Source organism: Pristiophorus japonicus, chromosome 15 (assembly GCF_044704955.1).
Source record: "Pristiophorus japonicus isolate sPriJap1 chromosome 15, sPriJap1.hap1, whole genome shotgun sequence".
Taxonomy (NCBI): Eukaryota; Metazoa; Chordata; class Chondrichthyes; family Pristiophoridae; genus Pristiophorus; species Pristiophorus japonicus.
The window spans coordinates 38,208,233-38,231,167 of NC_091991.1; positions in this window are offsets into that span (position 1 = coordinate 38,208,233).

Sequence of the window (22,935 nt, forward strand, 5' to 3'; positions counted from 1 at the left end):
ATATTTATCCCTTAATCAACATCACAAAAGAAAGATGATCTGGTTATTATCACATTGCTGTTTGTGGGAGCTTACTGTGCACAAATTTGGCTGCTGCATTTGCTACATTACAACAGTGACTACACTTCAAAAAGTACTTCATTAGCTGTAAAGCACTTTGCGACATCCGGTGGACGGGAAAGACTCTATATAAATGCAATCAATTCTTTTTTTCTTTCTTCCTTTTTCTCTCTCGCTCGCTCTCCCTCTCTCCCTCCCAGGTTTTAACATCTCCATGACCAATCCATGATGAAGCATATGGCTATGTGTGTGGAGAGCATGATTAAAGGCTTCAATAGCATTACTACACTCTGTTCTCACACATATTGTAGAGGTGCAGCCACATGACAGTTGCATTGGATCCATGGGAAAAGCTCATCCTGTCCTTGTCAGGGTGACAGGATACCTGCTCCCCTGCCAGCCTCTGATGCAGTGCTTTTGTTGGTTCCACACAGCCAGCTGATCCAGACTGTCACCTCCGATGCTGACACACAACAGTCAATAGATGGCCCCTCAAGGGCCAGAGCTGCTGAATGTCACCTCCCAAGGCCAGTTCAAATGCTCTCAATGAATGGTCAGCAGCCTTGCACTACTCAGGCTCCAGCGACAAGGGGAGCCAATTCGTAAGAGTAATTGAATGGGTAAATGAGCTCAGAGGCCAGACACTAAGAGATTACACTCGGAAGATTTCAGTTCCCCTCTTCTTTATCTTCCTCCTCCTCCATCACATCTTCCTCCTGTGGTGGATGCAATGCTTGGCCTCTCTGAATTGCATAATTGTGTAGCATGCCACAAACCATATATATTTTGAGACTCACTTCAGACTATACCATAGGACCTTCCCACCGGAGGCGATACCCCCAATACAGGGTATACAGGCAGAGGATAAGCTTCCTGGACATGACTGAACAGCAGTGCTTCAGGAGGCTCAGGATATCAAGTCAGGTCATGGTAGACATTAGTAGCTGGCTGGAAGAAGACCTGCTGCCAAGTGGACCTGATGGAAGGATCTTACCAATGCCTGTCAAAGTCATCACTGCCTTCAAATTCTTCGCCTCAGGTTCCTTCCAGGGATCAGCAGCAGACATTTCCAGGATCTTGCAATCGGTCGCCCACAGATGCATCACCCAGCTGACCAATGCCATGTTTCACAAGTCAAGCACTTTTGTGCCCTTTGCCACTGATGAAGCCAGTGTGACTGAGCGGAAACTCGGCTTTGCGTCTCCGGCTGGCTTCCCACAGCTGCAGGGCATCATCGACTGCACACATATGCCATCAAGGTATCCCAGATCACCCAGGAGTATTCGTGAACCATAAGGACTTCCATTCCCTTATGAGCACTTCTTGGAACCCAGCCAAAGACACAAACCCGAGCGCCCGCTTATTCTGACTGGCGTTATCACAGGCGATGTTGGCATAATTGCCAGCTCTGACAATATATCCATCAGTCTCCTGCCTTATGCATTTGTGTGCTGTCAATTGGGAGATCCTGGAAAAGTCTCTGGCAGAGCCCTGGACGGATCTGAAGGCTAACAAGTTGAGGGTGATGGTCACCTTCACAACTTCAGCTAATGTGTGGCCACCGGCTCTTCTAGGAGGCTGTAGATGTCTGCCACCACCTGATGCCACAACCTCATCCTCCGGAAGCACTGCTCTTCCGACAGGTCAAGAAATCTCTGCCTCTGCCTGTTCACCCTACTTCATGGGTAGTGCCTTCTGTGAGCTCCACCCCTCTGCTTGCTTCCCTCTCAGCTGTCTAGCTGCAGGTCTGTCAACAGAATGCTGTTGCTGCTGGTGCTCCCCTCTCTGGCGTCTAGTTGTATGTCAGCAACAACCTGTTGCCGCTGCTGATGGTCATATTGCTTCTCGTCAGAAGCCCAATCTAAGGCTGCCGAGACACCACCCATCCTGATCTGATCTGATCTGGAAACCTCCAAAGTGTAGGAAGTAACATTTCAGCACAAGTACTGCGAACAAACCCTTTCCCACTGGTAGTTAAGAAAGCAACTGTGATCACTGAGTATCTATTGGAGAATTTGCCGAACTTCAAATGATCCCCATGAATTGCCATTGTGTTCTCACCTTGGTTTTATTGGCGAGCCCGGGAAACCCGTGAATGCGCCATTAAGTTTGAAACTGGGTTGAAGTATCGCTGTCCTGTTGACCTGCGGAGGATGCGTGAGTGCCAGGAGATTTACTCGGCCGCATCCTCCGCCAGGATCAACTGGGAGAAATGTTCCGCACTCCTGGTGGGTCAGTGGCGTGTGGACTCCCTGCCGGAGGAGCTCAGGCCTTTTGGGTGGAGCACGACCCATCTTCTCTATCTGGGAGTCTACCTTAGCCCAGACGAGGAAGCCTGGCCAGTGAATTGGCAGGAGCTGGAGGCCAAAGTCGCCGTTTACCTAGGGCGCTGGACAGGACTGCTCCGAGTGCTGTCCTACAGAGGTCGAGCGCTAGTCATAAACCAGCTGGTGTCCGCTATGCTATGATACCGGCTGGTCACTTTGACACCTCCCCCTGCATTTGTCCCCAAGATACAGAAGAAGCTGCTGGACTTCTTCTGGAACAACAGGAAGCACTGGGTCTCTGCTGCGGTTTTGAGTCTCCAGCTTACAGAGGGCGGTCAGGCATTGGTATGCGTCAGCACCCAGCTTGCGTCTTTCCACCTTCAGACCCTGCAGAGATACCTCTACGTCGAGCCCCCTCCTTGGTGGTGTGCGCTGGCGATGTATTTCTTCCGCCAGCAGTACAGCCTCAATTATCACACTCAGCTCCTGTTTGTGAGCCTGGGGGGGTGTCAGGACCGCCATGCAGAGACTGCATGTCTTTTACCAGGAACTCATCAGGGTCTGGAACAGAGGCGCTACCAAGCGCAGCTCTCCCCAGTCTGGAGTGGCGGACGTCCTGCAGGAGCCGCTGCTCATGAATCCATACCTCCACGCCAAGGTTTAAGGTGGCAGGCGGATGAGAGAGCTGTGGCTGGCGAGGTGACCAGGGTCAGGGACCTGCTCAATGATGGAGGTGTGGGCTGGATGGCGCCAGACATGTTGGCATGGCACCTAAACTGGGCTGACATCCAGTGCGCGGCCAATGCCATTGAGTCGCTAAAAACAGCACTGAGCCCTGACTCTGTTAGGCGTGTCGAGGAGGCTCATGCACGTGGGGAGATCCTGTCCAAACCTACCCCTGTCCGGATGGAATTCTTCATCGGTGCCAAGCCCCGAAACCTCCCTCGTGAGCTGGCGTCTCATAACTTGAGCCTCCTCAGGGAAATCCCCTCCATGCCTTTCAGTTCTGCGTGGAGGGGTTTCCTGTACGGGCTGCTCCTGCACACTCTCCGCCTTGCCATCCTCGTCTGACGTCCGGACACGCCATGGCGCACCATCTTGCCATCCGGAGGAGGCGGGGTTCCCCAGTGGAGTGCACTCTACGTGGGAGTCCTCCCCCTATCTATTGGGGACTTGGCCTGGAGGGTATTGCACGGATCAGTCCCGTGCAATAAGTTTTTAAGCTGGTTCATGGACTCCCAGGCCGCCTGCAATTTCTGCAGTCTGGAAGAATCCGTGTTCCATGTTTTTATGGCGTGTGCGAGGTTGCAGCCCCTCTTTCATTATTTGAAGGGGCTGCTCCTCAAATTCTGGTTGCACTTCAGTCCCACACTCCTGATCTTTGGGCATCCTGTGCGGAGGGGAGCGGGCAGGTTGGAAGGCCTCTCCATAGGACTGCTCCTGGGCATGGCCAAGGGGGCCATCAGCCGGTCCAGGCTGCGGGCGGTCGAGGGGGCCATTCAGCCCGACTGCCTACCTCTCTTCCGTGGCTACATCCGAGCCAGGGTGTCCCTGGAGATGGAGCACGTGGTGTCCACCGGTACGCTTGTGGCCTTCCGCGAGAGGCGGGCGCCGAAGGGACTGGAGTGCCTCATTACTCCCGGCAACCAAATTTTAATTTGTTTAATTTGTTCATTTAAGTTTAAAGTTTAATTTGTTTAATTGTCGGTTTTAATTACCCCCCCCCCACCGCTTTTAGCCAGGGGGCGCTTGTATAATTTCTCTTTTTAGTGCCCTAAACAACCGACCCCCATCCCACCCCAAAAAAAAGGGCACTGGAAAAAAGAATGATTTTGGAGTGTGACCCCCCCACCCCTTGCAGGGGGCATTTGTTTAAAGTGCACAACTAAAATAGTTGAAGTATCGCTGCAATTGAGACATTAGCATGTTTAACTCGCTAACCCACCTCTCCCGAGGGGGCTACGCACAAACTGCCCAACTCAACCGAGTTAAACCTGTAAGTCGGCGTGTTGGAGTCTGTAAAGTCCTGTCCCTGCAGTACAGACTCACACGAGGCACATGCTGAAGTCAAGCTCACTCAGGACCTGCATCTTTATTACACAGCTCTCGAATGCCACACTTTGCCTGAGACCTGTCCTTATATACCTGTCTGGGACAGGTATCCAGAGTCTCCTGCAAGTGCACCCCTGGTGGTAAGGTAAGCTAGTGGTTACAGGTCATCTCTAGTTACAGTCATGTGCAGCATGGTACGGTACAGTTATGTACAGTAGTGTGAGATACATGACATCACCCTCCCCCAAGGTCTTATTGTCTTTCTAGGTTCAGTCTCTCAGGTGGTCTACGCTCTCGCGTGGAGGGTCTTAATTGTGGTTCAGTTGTTTGCCTTGGTGCCTGTTTTTCTTTCGGTGTGATTGCTGGTATCTCGCCTGGGCTGTCTGTTTCCTTCAGTATGATTGTTGGTGTCTCGCCTGGGCTGTCTGTTGGGATTGCCCTTTCCTCAGGTTGTTCCCTCTGTCTGTCCACCAGGTGTGGTGTGAGTTCCACATTGTAGTCTGCCTCTGGTTCAGCAGTGTTGTTGGTAAATCTACTTTTGACTTGGTCTATATGCCTCCGGCAGGTTTGGCCATTGTCCATTTGTACAACCAGTAGCCTGTTTCCTTCCTTGCCTGTTACTGTCCCTGCAAGCCATTTGGGACCCCTGCCATAGTTCAACACAAACACTTTGCCTCTATCTCATTCCACCTCCCGAATTTCGGTCATGGTACTCAGTTAGCTTCCTGCGCTTTGCCTCAACTATTTCATGCATGTCTGGGAGGATTAATGAGAGCCTTGTCTTTAAAGTCCGTTTCATCAATAGTTGCGCGAGGGGAACTCCAGTCAATGAATGCAGACGAGATCTGTATGCCAGCAGCAGTCGCGACAGGCGGCCCTGCAACGTAGGACCTTGGATTTTGAGCATGCCTTGTTTGGTAATTTGCATTGCTCGCTCCGCCTGGCCATTGGAGGCCGGCTTGAATGGTGCGGTCTTAACGTGATTTATGCCGTCCTGCGCTGGTGAAGCACGGACCATTATCACTGACCAATATGTCAGGAATGCCGTGCGTTGCGAACATGGTTCCAAGGCTCTCCACAGTGGTGGAGGTGGTGCTCGAGTTTAAAATGGTGCATTCAATCCACTTTGAAAATGCATCTACAACTACAAGGAACATTTTGCCCATTAATGGGCCCGCATAGTCTACATGCACCCGCGACCACGATTTGGTGGGCCAGGGCCAGGGGCTCAGGGGGGGCCTCCCTGGGGGCATTACTGAGTTGGGCACAAATGGTGCACCGTCGGATGCAGAGCTCCAAGTCCGCGTCAATGCCAGGCCACCAGACATGGGATCTGGCTATGGCCTTCATGAGAACGATCCCCGGGTGCTCACGGTGGAGCTCCCAGACAAATGCGTCTCTGCCTCGCAGAGGCATAACTACTCAGCTGGCCCACATCAGGCAGTCTGCTTGTAGCGACAGCTCATGCATGCGCCTATGGAAAGTTTTGATCTCCTCGGGGCAGGCATCGCGAGCCTCTGCCCAGTCACCAGTTAAGACACATCTTTTTACTAGGGATAATGTGGGGTCGCTGGTCGTCCAGGCTCTGATTTGGCGAGCCGTCATGGGCGAACCTGTCGACTCAAAGGCATTGATTGCCATGACTATCTCACAGTCCTGTTCGTCAGACCCTTCCGTGGTCGCCAGGGGTAGTCTGCTGAGCGCGTCGGCATAGTTGTCTGTGCCTGGTCTGTGCCTTATGGTGTAATTGTAAGACGCCAGCATGAGTGCCCACTGTTGAATGCACGCCGAGACATTGGCGTTTATTGCCGTGCTCTTGGATAGTAGGGACGTAAGGGGCTTGTGGTCAGGTTTCTAACGCGAACTTGGCCCCGAAAAGGTATTGGTGCATCTTTTTGACACCATACACGCACGCGAGCGCCTCCTTCTCCACCATACCATGCCCATGCTCCGCCCGCGAAAGTGATCTGGAGGCATAAGCTACGGGTTGTAATTTACCCGCACTATTGACATATTGTAAAACGCAGCCGACCCCGTACGCTGACGCATCACATGTGAGAACTAGCTTTTTACCTGGATCAAAGAAAGCCAAAACACTGTTGGAACACAGAAGGTTGCGTGCCTTATTGAAGGCGCGTTCCTGGGCGTCCCCCCAAAACCAATCGCACCGCTTCCTGAGTAGCACATGGAGAGGCTCCAGCAATGTGCTTAAGTTCTGCATAAAGTTCCCAAAGTCATTGAGTAGCCTGAGGAAGGCACGCAGTTCTGAGACATTCCGGGGCCTGGGTGCCAAGTGAATTGCTTCGGTTTTGGACTCTGTTGGGAGGATTCCATCAGCAGCAATCCTTCTGCCCAAAAATTCAAACTCGGGCGCGAAAAACAGGCACTTGAATTTCTTAACTCTTCGGCCTACCCGATCCAACCGCTTTAGTACTTCCTCCAAGTTGCGGAGATGGGAGTCGGTGTCCCTGCCCATGATAAGTATGTCGTCTTGAAATACAATCGTCCCCGGGATGGACTTGAGCAGACTCTCCATGTTGCGCTGGAATATAGCAGCTGCCGACCTGATGCCGAATGGGCATCGATTGTACATGAAAAGGCCTCGATGTGTGTTGATGGTGGTGAGTAGCTTAGACTCTTTGTCAGTTCTTGCGTCATATACGCAGATGTGAGATCTAGTTTTGAGAAAAGTTTTCCTCCAGCCAATGTGGCAAATAAGTCCTCTGCTCTGGGCAGCGGGAATTGGTCCTGTAGGGAGACTCTGTTTATGGTAGATTTGTAATCCCCACAGATTCGTACGGATCCATCAGGCTTCATGACTGGAACGATGGGACTTGCCCAGTCGCTAAATTCCACGGGTGAGATGATGCCTTCCTGCAGAAGCCTGTCCAGTTCATGTTCAATCTTTTCCCTCATCACATAGCGCACAGCTCTAGCCTTGTGATGGACTGGTCTAGCATCTTGCGTGATGTAGATTTTGACTTTAGCCCCTTTGAAGGTGCCCACACCTGGCTGAAAGAGATGTTCAAATCGACTTAAAACTGTTAAGCAGGAGGTCCATTCCTCTGACGACATGGCGTGAACATCATCCCATTTCCAGTTTAGTTTTGCCAGCCAGCTTCTCCCCAGCCATGCTGGGAGATCTCCAGGGACAATCCACAGGGGAAGTCAGTTCACTTTCCCTTTGCGTGTGACTGAGAGCATGGTGCTGCCAAGGACTGGTACGATTTCTTTGGTATTGGTCCTTAGTTTGGTGTCGACCCTTGTGAGTTTTGGTCTGTTTCTTTTGTGCGGCCACAGCTGTTCAAATTGTTGAGCGCTCATGAGGGATTGACTTGCTCCCGTATCCAGCTCCATGTTGACGGGTATCCCGTTGAGTAGGACCCTCATCATTATTGGAGGCGTCGTTTTGTAAGAGCAGTGGCCATTGATCATGTTGACCCGCTGTACCTTGGTGTCCCGGGTACTGTCCCCACCGTCTTCTGGTCCGCTTTCCGACCCTTCCGATTTATATACCAGCTGAGCTGCTGTTTTTCTGCATGCGGGCCAGATGCCCTGTATAGTTGCAGTTTCTGCAAACAGCATGCTGAAATCGACACCCCCTTGATGAGTGCCTTCCCCCACATTTCCAGCACAGACCGTTTCCATTGTTTCCAAAGGATGAGCTGTGGCTGGCTGATCTCTCTTGAGCTTCTCTCAGTCTGTAGTTGATTGCTCGCATTGTGGGTTGATGAGGTGTGAACGGCCATTCATGTGGCCCTTGATGGCTTCTGGTGCCACTGCCTGCTGTTGAAGGCCTGCTCTCCTGCCTTTGTCTGTGTGTGGGTGTAGCGGCTTGTTTCATGCTGTGAACCTCTTGTTCTGATGTTTCGTTAGTTGTCGTAGCCGCAGTGTAGATCAACCTCGTTTCTACTTCTCCTGCCTCGAATGTCTGTGCAACCAGTGCTGCTGCCTCTAGGGTCAAGTTCTTGGTCTCCATGGGCTTTCGGAATATGCCTGCATGGCCTATTCCTTCAATAAAAAAGTCTCTCAGTACTTCTCTCCTTAGTTCATCAGAGAACTCACATAAGCTAGTCAACCTCCGAAGTTCCGCCACGAAGTCGGGTATGCTCTGGCCCACACAGCGTCTGTAGTTGTAAAACCTGTGTCTGGCCATGTGTAGGCTGCTCACTGGCTTCAGGTGGTCTCTTACCAGTGTGCTTAACTCTTCAAACGACTTGCTTGCTGGTTTCTCGGGTGCCAGCAGGTCCGTCATTAAGGCGTATGTTTTCAAGCCACAGCTGGTCAAGAGATGGGCTCTTCTCTTGTCTGCCTTATCGTCGCCTAACCAGTCTTTGGTTACGAAGCTTTGCTGGAGCCTTTCTATAAAGTCCTCCCAATTATCTCCAGCATTGTATTATTCATCTGAGCCGTTGGTCGCCATTCTGTCGATTCTGTAATCCCGTAACTCGTCGCCACTGTAAAGTCCTGTCCCTGCAGTACAGACTCACACGAGGCACATGCTGAAGTCAAGGTCACTCAGGGCCTGCACCTTTATTGCACAGCTCTCGAATGCCACACATGCCTGAGACCTGTCCTTATATATCTGTCTCGGACAGGTATCCAGTGTCTCCTGCAAGTGCAACCCTGGTGGTAAGGTAAGCTTGTGGTTACAGGTCATCTCTAGTTACAGTCATGTATAGCATGGTAAGATACAGTTATGTACAGTAGTGTGAGATACATGACAGAGCCGAATTCCCAAAGCGCATATATTTTCGATGAACCTAACCCCTGTCCGCAGCTAAACCCATGCGCTCTTCAACGTTAAAATTCCTCCAATGATTCTAAGACAGAACTTAAAAGGTAGAAATCGATCAAAGCTTCCAATCAGAAAAAGTAGCTTCTAATCTGCTCAGTAATATAAATCACAATCTAGCAGAATGCATTATCAATATTGTTTTTTTAAATTTCAGGAGAAATATTATTGCAGTTATCAATGGAGCTAATTAAATAAATTAAATATTTAAATAAACTAATACAAAACATATTCTTCATTTTATACACAACCACTTTATCTGAATGCATTGGATCTTGGGCCTTTGGAACTAGGGAGTAGATATGCAAACCTATTTAGCAGAGCTGATAATTGACAGAGTTCAGATGATTGACAACAGTATATAGCAAAGTAAAATCAACCATGGGTTGTGACGTCATCTCAAAGCAACAAAGGAACAGGAGGAGCAGGACATTCAGCTGCTCAAGTCTGTTTGGCAAATCTATTAGATCATGGCTGATATGTATCTCAACTCCATTTGACCACCTTTGTTCCATATCTATTGACACCCTTACTTAATAGGGGCGATAAATATGATAGTCATTAATAAATCCAGTAGGGAATTCAGCAGAAACTTCTTTATCCAGAGAGTGGTTAGCATGTGGAACTCACTACCACAAAGAGTACTTGAGGCAAATAGCATTGATGCATTTAAGGGGGAGTTAGATAAGCATATGGGACAGAAAGGAATATAAGGACATTCATTAGAAAAGGTATAGTGCCAGAGGACTGGTGGATAGCAAATGTAATATCTATATTTAATAAGGAAGATAGAACATGTCCAGGGAACTATAGATCAGTCAGCTTAACATCGGTAGTAGGGAAAATAATGGAATCCCCACTAAGGCAAAAAATAGAAGAACATCTAGAAACCAAAAATATAAATAATGAATAATCAGCATGGATTTCAAAAGGGAAAGTCTTGCTTGAGCAACCTCATTGAAATCTTTGAAGAGGTAACAGCAAGAGTATATAGGGTAAAGTAGTAGATGTAATTTATCTAGATTTCCAAAAGGCCTTCGATACAGTATCACATAGTAAACTAATGAACACGGTCAGTTAATGCAGAGTCAGAGGACAAGTAGCAGAATGGATAGTTAGCTGACTTCAAGACAGAAAGCAGAATATAGAAACATAGAAAATAGGTGCAGGAATAGGCCTTTCGGCCCTTCGAGCCTGCACCACCATTCAATGAGTTCATGGCTGAACATGCAACTTCAGTACCCCATTCCTGCTTTCTCGCCATACCCCTTGATCCTCCTAGTAGTAAGGACTACATCTAACTCCTTTTTGAATATATTTCGTGAATTGACCTCAACAACTTTCTGTGGTAGAGAATTCCACAGGTTCACCACTCTCTGGGTGAAGACGTTTCTCCTCATCTCGGTCCTAAATGGCTTACCCCTTATCCTTAGACTGTGACCCCCTGGTTCTGGACTTCCCCAACATTGGGAACATTCTTCCTGCATCTAACCTGTCTAAACCCGTCAGAATTTTAAACGTTTCTATGAGATCCCCTCTCATTCTCATATCGGGGTAAAGGGTAGCTATTCACAGTGATAGAAGGTGGAAAGTGTGGTCCCACCAGGATCAGTGCTGGGACTACTGTTGGTCACAATTTATATACATGCTTTAGACTTTGGAATCAAAAACACAATTTCTAAATTTGCAGATGACACCAATTTGGGGGTCGGGGATATAGTCAATACTGAGGAGGACTGAACAAATTACAAGAAGACATTAATAAATTTGAAAAATGGGCATATAATTGGCAAATGAATTTCAACACAGATAAATGCGAGGTCTTACATTTTGGTAAGAAAAATAAGTAAGTCACATATTACTTGGAAAATAAGAATCTAAATGGAATAGAAGAACAAAGCATACAAATACACAAATCACTAAAAGTAGCAACACAGTTTAATAAGGCCTTAAAAAATCAAATCAAGCACTCGGGTTTATTTCTAGAGGGATAAAATTGAAAAGTAGAGACATTTTGCTAAACTAGTATTTGACCTTGGTTAGACCACACTTGGAAGACTGTGTACAATTCTGATCATCATATTATAAAAAGAATATAGAAGTACTGGAAAGGGTGCAGAAAGAAATTACAAGGCTGGTACCAGAAATGCGAGGTTATACCTATCAGGAAAGGATGAACAGGCTGGGTCTCTTTCTCTTGAAAAGAGAAGGCTGAGGGGTGACTTAATAGAAGTCCTGTTAGAGTAGACACAGAAAGAGTGTTTCCACTTGTGGGCAAGAGCAAAACTAGTGGCCATCAATATAAGATAGTCACCAAGAAATCAAATAGGAAATTCAGAAGAAACTTCTTTATCAGAGAGTGGTGAGAATGTGGAACTCGCTACCACAGGGAGTGGTTGAAGCAAATAGTATAGATGCATTTAAGGGGAGGCTAGATAAGCATACGAGGAAGAAGGGAATAGAGGGTTATGCTGATAGAGTTTGATGAGGAAAGGTGGGAGAAGGCTCGAGTGGACCATAAATGCCGGCATGGACCAGTTGGGCCGAATGGCCTGTTTCTGTGCTGTAAATACTTTATAATACTTTGTAATAATCTCACTCTTGAAAATTTCAATTGACCAGGCATACACAGCCTTTTGGAGGGGGGATCTCCACATTCCACTACCCTTTGTGTGGAAAAGTGCTTCCTGATTACACTCCTAAATGGCCTAGCTTTAATGTTAAGATTCTGCCCATTTGTTCTTGATTCCCCCCAACAGAGGAAATAGCTTTTCTCTATCTACTCTATTAAATCATTTTATCACTTTAAGCACCTCAATTAGATGACTCCTCAATCTTCTAAGCTTAAGGAAATACAAACCTGTCCTCATAAGTGAACCCTTTAAGACCTTATATCTATCTAGTGAAACTGTGCTAAGAACATAAGAATTAGGATCAGGAATAGGCCGTACTGCCCTTTGAGCCAGCTTTGCCATTCAATAAGATCATGGCTGATCTTTGACCTCAGCTCCACATTCCCGCCCGATCCCCATATCCCTTGATTCCCCTAGAATTCAAAAATCTATCTATTTCTGCATTGAATATACTCAAATGGCTCAGTATCCACAGCCCGTTGGTGTAGAGAACTTCAATGATTCACAGCCCTCTGAGTGAAGAAATTACTCCTCATCTCAGTCTTATCCTGAAACTATGCCTCCTAGTTCTAGACTCTCCAGTAAGGGCAAATAACCTCTCAGTATTTACTCTGTCAATATCCGTCAGAATCTTGTATGTTTCAATGAGATCACCTCTCATTGTTCTAAACTCCAGAGAGCATTCGCCCAATTGTAATATAGGGTACCCCCTAGTGAACTCCACCTAGTCGACTACTGTGGTAATGCAACAATTGATGTATATAATAAAAGGATCGTGTGACAAGGTCACTCAATACTTTTCCGTAGAGCCATCTTGTGTGTGGTGTGCTTAGTGATGTCATAAAGAATATATCACGTTAGTGAATGAGGATAGGATAATCGGAATCCCTAGCTGAAATTTTTGTTGATGGATGTTTCTGCCAATCAACAGAGAGACTTTGAAAGGTTCTTTGTTTTGCAGAACAGCTAAAAAAAATCCGGAGGAAAATTTTCAGCACACTTGTTTGAACTGTGTGTCCAGATGGCCACGCCTAAGAGAATAATAGGGCGCTTGTGTGAGTTCCATCGCAACCAAGAGACTTTCAGAGTGCATGTGGAGTGGCTAGAAATGTTTTTCACTGCGAATAGTATCGTCAAAGTCCCCGATGATGAAAACCATAACCAGCTGGTTTTAGAAAGAAAAGGGCTATTTTCTTGACTGAAGCAGGACCCGAGGTGTTTGAAACCCTGAAAAATATGCTTGCTCCCGTCAAGCCGAAGGACACATTAATAATAGAGAACAGCACTACAGCCCTGAGCCCCTGGAAATTGTTGAAAGTTACTGTTTGGGAATACAAATCAATTAATTGACGAAAGTATCAGAGAGTACATGGTAGCTTTAAAAAGCTATCCATTCACTGTCATCTCGGAAACTTTCAGGACCAAGCATTGCGTGACCGCTTTGGTTGTGGGATGAAAAATGACAACTCCTAACTTGACTTTTGATTTAGCTTATCAGATCACTATGTCGATTGCAGAAAATAACAAGCAAAACACTAGACAATTTGCGAAGATTGTTTTCTTCATATGCCTCCCAGAAGAAATTGTGTCTGGTAATGGGCTGCAATTTTGTTCAGAAGAATTTGCACAGTTCCAAGAGCAAAAATTGTGTGAAACATACCAAGGTTCCACCATACCATCATGCTTCAAATGGTGCAGCAGAGCACACAGTACAAATTGTAATACGTGCCCTCATCAAGCAAATGTTGGATCCAAATCCAAGGAAACAGCAGTTGTCATTGGACCACAAACTGGCAAATTTTCTAATTATTTTTTGTAATATTCCTCATACAACTACTGGTAGAACACCAGCAGAGTTTTTTCTCAAATGACAGTCACGAACCAGATTCTCGTTGTTAAAGCCGAACTTGGCACAATCATTAGAAGAGAAACAATTAAGACAGAAAAAGAATCATGATAGAGGTAGAGTAAGAGAGAGAAGTGTGAAATTGAATCAGAAGGTTAGAGTGAACAAACATCACCATAACTGGTTAAAATGATTACCAGGAAGAATAGTGAAGATATGTGGTCCTCGCACATATTTGGTCAAGATGTTTGATCATGGAAAGGTTAGGTTTGTTCACATAGATCATATTTTACCTACAGATATTGAAGGAGTTGAAAGTTGGAATGATTCGATTATTTCTGATGAGTCAGATAGCCTTGTTACAAGTAGAGTACCAGTAGCAAATCCTACATCAGATGTAATAGAAACAAGTCCAAGAGAAAGTCATAATTTAAGTCTGAGTCTGAGTCAGGCAGACAAACAGTCTGAAGTTGTAGAGAGACAAAATGTAGATCAAAGGTTGCCATTGGAGAAAATCTTTCCTGAGGCTCAGCCTGGAATGAGTCTAAGTGTGACACCAAGTTTGGAAAGTTCTGTTTGAGAACAAAAGTATCCTCTTTGAACCAGAAAACCAGAGGTTAAGTTTGATTTGTAAATATGGCAAAATACGTCTATGGGCCCGAAATTCATCAGGATGTAAGGTCCACTCATTTCTCGGCGGTATTCCAGCAGTGCTTTGTTTAAAACCATCTGCAATAGCAGCGGATCAGCAGCGTACGGGGGGAGGACTCCAACCCAAGAATCCTTGATGGAGATTGAGATCCGTGCCCTGGTTGGGAATAGCAACCGTGGTACCACCGGCGTTGGAGCTGACATCCCCACACAGGACAGTCAGTTCAATACAATCCCCAGTCTGTGTTGCAGTCCTGTAATGTCATGTAATATAACTGTTACTGTAATCTTGGCCTCATGTAATGTAATGTAAGTTTATTGCACTGTAATGTTGGGCTCATGTGATGTACTGCAATGCTGGGGGCATGTAACGCAATGTATATGTATATGTATATATGTATTGTCTGTCTGCGATATGTAATGCAGTAATGCAGCAGTAATGGACATTTAAGTAAGACTGCGCTATGACACTGTACCATTGTAACCCTGACCCCTCCCCTAGTGCCAAACACTTTTAAATGTTGTTTTGTACTTCCAGACTCGGAGGATTCAGACCAGACCTCCGCAGAGAGACCAGACGACAGGCCCACTTCCTCCACCTCTGGCGTCACCCAGCCCTCTCCCGACTTCACCCCTGCCCGAGATGATGAAGAAGAAGAGGAAGAGCCGCTCATCATGGAGTCAGTGGAAGTGAAGGTGGGGTGGAGACAGAGGAGGATAGAACAGTTCCATCTGGGCCAGCTGGAACATCCTCCACCACCGACTCTATAGTCAGGGGACTCCCCCATGCCTCCTCGGATTCTTTAGGACCAAGTGGTGTGCAGCAACACACCCCCAGTGTTGCAATGCCCTTGCCGCAGCGACGGAGGTTGGTGCAGAAACGGTCCATTGCTGCAAGACAGATAGGCGCGTACCAGGACATGGTGCATCTATCACAGGCCAGCATCGACATAGGTCGAGAGCTGCTCAAGGCCATGGCTATGATAGCTGGAAACATTGCGGCTCTATCAGAACGACAGTCGAAGGATATGTCGTGTCTGATCACCGCGATAGAGCGAACTGCCAACTCCATCGATGCCATGCAGCATTCAACGGGATCGGGGCATGGCATAGGATCCCCCCATGCCATAGTAGTCAGGTCGACAGCACCTGAGGGTGAGGAGCTGCAAGCAGCTTTCAGCCCTGAAGCCGTGCCTTCCTGATCACGAGCTTCTCCTGAGGCCCCATTCATTCATTGCGCCTGCAATGTCTGACCCCCAACAACAACAACAGCACTCGAGCTGCACGCCGGCTTGGTACCACCATGAAGAGATCCAGGCTCAGGGGCAGTGGGAAAGGGAAGGGCGGGAGTAAGAAAGGGGGGGTGAGTCCCAAAGGTAATGGAGTATGCGGTCGAGGTTGAGGTCAGTAAAGGGTGCTTCGTTGTAATCAAGAGTTCATTGTTCATTTAAAATAGTTAAAGTTTGATTTTTTAAAGTTTATTTCAAGTTGTTAAAGGTGTTACAGTTGTTAAAAGTTATAGTTATAAGTTTTACAAAGTTTTACAATTGTTGTATATTTTTTATATTTTTACATAAACGTTTTAATTTAATTTAAGCACTCTTGTACTTTTTGGGTAACAGTCATCGGGGTCCCAAAATGCAGCTCTCCACATTCAAGCAAAGTGTTCTTTTATGAGCTGCTAACGTAACAATTTTGCAGTGGCATACGCTCCGCGTGCCCTTCGCTGTGGTGGTGGGGGGGTTTGGTGTCATGGGTTGATCTGCAAGCTCCTCATCATCCTCCTGCCCCTCATTTTTCACTTCTTCCTCCTCCGTCTCCTGCACTCTCTCCTCAGGTCCTCTGCGGCAATTCCTGTCTCCGCATGATTGTTAAATTATGCAACATGCAGCACACCACTGTGAATTGAGCAAACTGCTCAGGGTGATATTGCAGCCTGCCTCCCAAGTGGTCCAAGCATCGAAAGCTCTGCTTCAGCACTCCAATTGTCTTTTCGATAATATTACGCGTGGTTATATGGCTCCTATTATATCGTTGCTCGGCATCTGTCTGAGGGTTCCACAGAGGGGTCAAGAGCCAGGTGACAAGGCCCTACCCTTTGTCCCACAGCATCCAGCATTTACCTTGTGGTTCAGACTTCAACAGGTCAGACACAGTGCTCTCACGCAAGATGTGCGCATCATGGATGCTCCCTGGAAAGCCGGCATTCATTGCCATTGTGCACTGTGTATGGTCGCAGACAAGCTGCATGTTGAGGGAGTGGATTCCCTTATGGTTTCAGTACACCTCCGCTACCTGTAATGGTGCTCGCAGGGCAATATGAGTACAGCACCCTGCACCTTGGGGAAGCCGGCAATGCGTGCAAAATCAAAAGCCCTCCTCCCTGGTCATTGGAAAGTTTATAAAAACCATCCGGTGTGCATACAGTGCTTCGGTTACCTGTCGAATGCAGCGATGAGTAGCGTGCTGAGAAATGCAGCATATATCCCCAGCTGATGCCTGAAAAGAGCCGCATGCATAAAAGGAAAGTGTCACAGTCACCTTTACCTCGACAGAGAGTGCAGTAATGTTTGTGGTACTGGGCTGCAGGTCTGCCTTAATGAACTGGCAAATCTCATTGATCACCTCTTTTTGGAAGCGCAGCGTTCGAACGCACTGTCGATCGGTCAGGTCCAAATATGAGCGCTTCTCCCTGAAAATCCTTTGGGGGTAAGGCCTCCTCCTCCTCATCAGTCTGTGACCTCCTCCATTATCCTGATAACTCTGCTCAATCAGCCTTCCATAAGAACATAAGAAATAGGAGCAGGAGTAAGCCATTTAGCCCCTTGAGCCTGCTCCGCCATTCAATATCATGTCTGATCTGATGATGGACTCAGCTCCACTTCCCTGCCCGCTCCCCATAACCCTTTACTCCCTTATCGCTCAAAAGTCTGTCTATCTCTGCCTTAAAAATATTCAATGACACAGCCTCCAGAGCTCTCTGGGGCAAAGAATTCGATAGATTTACAACTCTCTGAGAGAAGAAATTTCTCCTCAACTCAGTTTTAAATGGGCAGCCCCATATTCTGAGACGAGGGCTAGATTTTACACTTCCGTGCAGATCGCCCAAAAATGGGCGTGGGCGGTAAAAATGGGTTTTCATATCACCGGCTTGTTGCCCACTCTCAAAACCCCTAGTCTCCATTTTTGAAATTGGGCATTGCCGCGAGCGTTATGAAATGGGTGGTAGCGTTAAATCGCTCTGACTTTCTGCCGGAAAGTGCTGCCATCCTTAACAACGGCATGGCAACACTCAATTCCCACAATTCAGGAGGTCAAGGGTCATCATGACATGTGCGTAAGAGGAGACAGAGATATAGGGAGCTGAGAGGGAGTGAAGGCGTGTGTGGTTGTGGTGTGGCTGCTTTGGGAGGAAGGAGGGAGAGTTTAGAGCTTTAGAGCAAATTGGGAAAAAAAAATTAGCTGTTACCAGCCAGATATTTGCCCGAATTTGGTGCCTACAATGGAGGGAGAGGAGGAGGCATCACAGCATGCTGTGGAGACTGATGCTGACGAGAGCAGTGAGCTGGAAGAGGAGCACATTGGAGGGCGCAAAAGAGCGAGGAGGTTCTCGGACGAGGCAAATGCCTCCCTCCTGCAGGAGGTCAAGTTACACTGGGGTGATTTGACCCAGGAAGGGTGTGGGAAGCCCACCCCAAAGGCCTACCAGAAGATATGGGCCAAGAGAGCAGAGGTGGTCTCGTCAACGACCAATGAGGAGTGTGAGGGCTACCAATGCCGCAAACAATGGAACGATCTTGTCGGATCCACAAGAGTAAGTATTAATTTATTTACATGTACTTATGTATTTATATAATTTGATTTGTAAGAGTCATGAGTGACTATCATCAGATATGAGGTCTTTCACTTTTACTGGGAATGTTGTACTCAAGTCTGCGGTCACGGTGTACGTCTTTAGGTAAAGAATGATAATTATCATAATAATCATGATTTTTTTCTGTCGGTTATGTGTTGTATCAGTCCCTGTGACAGTACCTAGCAATTATATCACGCAATGATCTCATGCCATCTTTTACCTTTTACAGAAGAAGCTATCGATGATGAGGTCTGTGCAGAGGCGAACGGGTGGGGGGGCCACCAGTCCCCAGTGACATCACTGACATGGAGGAGCAGTTGCTCGCACTCATGGGGAAGCACACCCGGATGGCCACGCAAGCAGCTGCAGACCCTGAAGTGATGCCACGTGAGTAAAGTTTACATCATTGCGTGAGGTAAAGTCAATAGATGCCACACCCACTCATATCCGAACAGTAATAAATGATAGATGATTTCTAAAATTGTCCTATAAATAATGCTGGCTGAATGAAAATCATTGCAATGCAGAATGTGTTGATGGTCATGAAATGTGATGTCTGTGATGGTTTTGATAGCGGTGGTGCGTTTGTCGTGCATATGCTGTGTGTAGCGCTGGGCTGTGTATGACCCTAGCACCCCCTTCTCCTCTAATAGCCTCATTTGTGTTTTGCAGCTCAGCCAGCAGCGCGTCCCAAGGCAAGACTGTTAAATATGAAAAAACTCCACAAGACTGAGTACTATGAGCTAAAACTGATGTGACCTTAGTCTCTTTAATACAACTCCAGAGTGCCTAAGCAGCATGGCAGACAACCTTTTATACTCCCTTGCACGAGGTGTGCAGGTGACGCTTGGGCCTCCAACAGTTGCGCCCTCTGGTGGCAAGTCTTATACAGTTACAATATTTACATACATAACATCACCCCCCCCCCTCCCCCAAAGTCTTTAATACAAATTATTTACAAGTTGAGGCGATCCAGGGCCCTACGCTCCCTGGTTGATCGTCTGGCATGGGTGAGTTGGTCGGACCATTGCTGCACTGCGGCGCGGCTGGTCTGACAGGACTGTTGGGAATGGTGGGTTCATCCTCTTGATTGATAGCGAGGTCAATTGTTGGTTAGGTGTGTGTTGGTGGATCGATGATGGTGATGTCCTCTTCAGGTTGTTCCTGATTGTCGGTGAACCGCAGTTTGGTCTGATCCAGATGCTTTCTGCACGTTTGTCCTTTCAATAGTTTGACTATAAACACTCTATTCCCCTCCTTGGCCAAGACAGTGCCAGCAACCCATTTAGGACAATGACCATAATTCAAGACTAACACAGGGTCGGTAACATCAATGTCACGTGATACAGCCACGCGATCATGGTACATGTTTTGCCGGTGACGCCGGATTTCCACATGATCATTTAGATCCGGGTGGACTTTGAGAGAGCCTGGTTTTGAGCACTCTCTTCATTAACAATTCTGCAGGGGTAACCCTGGTAAACGAGTGGGATCGCGTCCGGTAGCTGAGCAGAACCTGAGATAAGCGGGTTTGCAAGGAGCCTTCCGACACGCGTTTCAAGCTCTGCTTGATAGTTTGGACTGCCCATTCCACTTGACCATTGGATGCGGGTTTAAACGGGGCAGACCTGACATGCTTGATGCCATTGTGGGTCAGAAACTCGTTGAATTCCGAGTTGGTGAAACACAGTCCATTGTCACTGACAAGGATGTTGGGCAAGCCATGGGTGGCGAACATAACCCAGAGGCTTTCAATGCTGGCAGTGGATGTGCTGGATGACATGGTTATGCATTCAATCCATTTAGAGTAAGCGTCCACTACAACTAAAAACATCTTTCCGAGAAAGGGGCCAGCAAAATCTATGTGGATCCTGGACCACGGTTTGGAGGGACATGACCACAGATTCAATGGAGCCTCCCTTGGTGCATTGCTCAGTTGTGAGCATGTGTTGCATTGGTGTACGCATGACTCCAAGTCCGAGTCAATGCTGGGCCACCAAACAAGCAACCTGGCTATAGCCTTCATCATGACTATGCCTGAGTGGGTATTGTGTAGATCGCGTATAAACGTTTCCCTGCCTTTTTTGGCAAAACCACGTGATTACCCCATAAGAGACAATCCGACTGGATGGACATTTCATCTTTGCATCGGTGAACCGGCTTAATTTCATCTTGCATTTCCCCGGAAATGGCCGACCAGTTCCCATTGAGGACGCAACTTTTTCCAAGTGATAGCACAGGATTCTGGCTGGACCAGGTCCTGATCTCGCGAGCAGTGATGGGTGACCCCTTGCTCTCAAAAGCATCCATGACCAGAAGCAAGTCTGTGGGCTGCGCCATTTCCACCCCGGTAGTGGGCAATGGTAGCCGACTGAGGGCCTGGTCTGTGGCGGATAACACAGACAATGTTAGTGCCCATCTTTGGATGCGGGACAAAGCATTGGTGTTTATACCATTGCTTTCTGAAAACAGCGAAATGAGTGGTTTGTGGTCGGTTTCAAGCTCAAACCGAAGTCCAAATAGGTATTGGTGCATTTTCTTAACCCCATATACACATGCTAACGCTACTTTCTTGACCATACTGTAGGCTCTTTCAGCCTTAGACAGACTTCTAGATGCCTATGCAACCGGTTGAAGTTTGCCCGATACATTGGTTTGATGTAACACACAGCCGACCCCGTACGAAGATGCATCACAAGCTAGCACCAATCGTTTACACAGGTCATACAGTACAAGTAACTTATTAGAACAAAGTAGGTTTCTGGCCTTCTCAAAGGCTGTCTCTTGAGATTTACCCCAAACACAGTCGTCACCCTTACGTAACAACATGTGCAACGGTTCCAGCAATGTGCTTAACCCGGGTAGAAAGTTACCAAAATAGTTGGGGAGTCCCATGAACGAATGCAGCTCCACCACATTCTCTGGTCTGGGAGCATTCTTGATGGGCTCTGTCTTTGAGTCCGTGGGTCTGATGCCGTCTGCCGCAATCATTCTCCTCACAAATTCGACCTCTGGCGCCATGAAAATATATGGAGCATTTCAGCCCGAGTCCCATCAGAACATAAGAACATAAGAATTAGGAACAGGAGTAGGCCATCTAGCCCCTCGAGCCTGCTCTGCCATTCAATAAGATCATGGCTGATCTGGCCGTGGACTCAGTTCCACTTACCCGCCCGCTCCCCGTAACCCTTAATTCCCTTATTGATTAAAAATCTATCTATCTGTGATTTGAATACATTCAATGAGCTAGCCTCAACTGCTTCCTTGGGCAGAGAATTCCACAGATTCACAACCCTCTGGGAGAAGAAATTCCTTCTCAACTCGGTTTTAAATTGCCTCCCCCGTATTTTGAGGCTGTGCCCCCTAGTTCTAGTCTCCCCGACCAGTGGAAACAACCTCTCTGCCTCTAACTTGTCTATCCCTTTCATTATTTTAAATGTTTCTATAAGATCACCCCTCATCCTTCTGAACTCCAACGAGTAAAGACCCAGTCTACTCAATCTATCATCATAAGGTAACCCCCTCATCTCCGGAATCAGCCTAGTGAATCGTCTCTGTACCCCCTCCAAAGCTAGTATATCCTTCCTTAAGAAAGGTGACCAAAACTGCACGCAGTACTCCAGGTGCGGCCTTACCAATACCCTATACAGTTGCAGCAGGACCTCCCTGCTTTTGTACTCCATCCCTCTCGCAATGAAGGCCAACATTCCATTTGCCTTCCTGATTACCTGCTGTACCTGCAAACTAACTTTTTGGGATTCATGCACAAGGACCCCCAGGTCCCTCTGCACCGCAGCATGTTGTAATTTCTCCTCATTCAAATAATATTCCCTTTTACTGTTTTTTTTCCAAGGTGGATGACCTCACATTTTCCGACATTGTATTCCATTTGCCAAACCTTAGCCCATTTGCTTAACCTATCTAAATCTCTTTGCAGTCTCTCTGTGTCCTCTACACAACCCGCTTCCCCACTAATCTTTGTGTCATCTGCAAATTTTGTTACACTACACTCTGTCCCCTCTTCCAGGTCATCTATGTATATTGTAAACAGTTGTGGTCCCAGCACCGATCCCTGTGGCACACCACTAACCACCGATTTCCAAACCGAAAAGGACCCATTTATCCTGACTATCTGCTTTCTGTTAGCCAGCCAATTCTCTATCCATGCTAATACATTTCATTTGACTCCGCGTACCTTTATCTTCTGCAGTAACCTTTTATGTGGCACCTTATCGAATGCCTTTTGGAAATCTAAATACACCACATCCATCGGTACACCTCTATCCACCATGCTCGTGATATCCTCAAAGAATTCCAGTAAATTAGTTAAACATGATTTCCCCTTCATGAATCCATGTTGCGTCTGCTTGATTGCTCTATTCCTATCTAGATGTCCCGCTATTTCTTCCTTAATGATAGCTTCAAGCATTTTCCCCACTACAGATATTAAACTAACCGGCCTATAGTTACCTGCCTTTACTTTTTGCGCAAGTTTACTTTCGTAATCTATCTTCCCCTTCTTTATTGCTTTCTTAGTCATTCTTTGCTGTCATTTAAAAATTTCCCGATCTTCTAGTTTCCCACTAACCTTGGCCACCTTATACACATTGGTTTTTAATTTGATACTCTCCTTTATTTCCTTGGTTATCCACGGCTGGTTATCCCTTCTCTTACCGCCCTTCTTTTTCACTGGAATATATTTTTGTTGAGCACTATGAAAGAGCTCCTTAAAAGTCCTCCACTGTTCCTCAATTGTGCCACCATTTAGTCTGTGT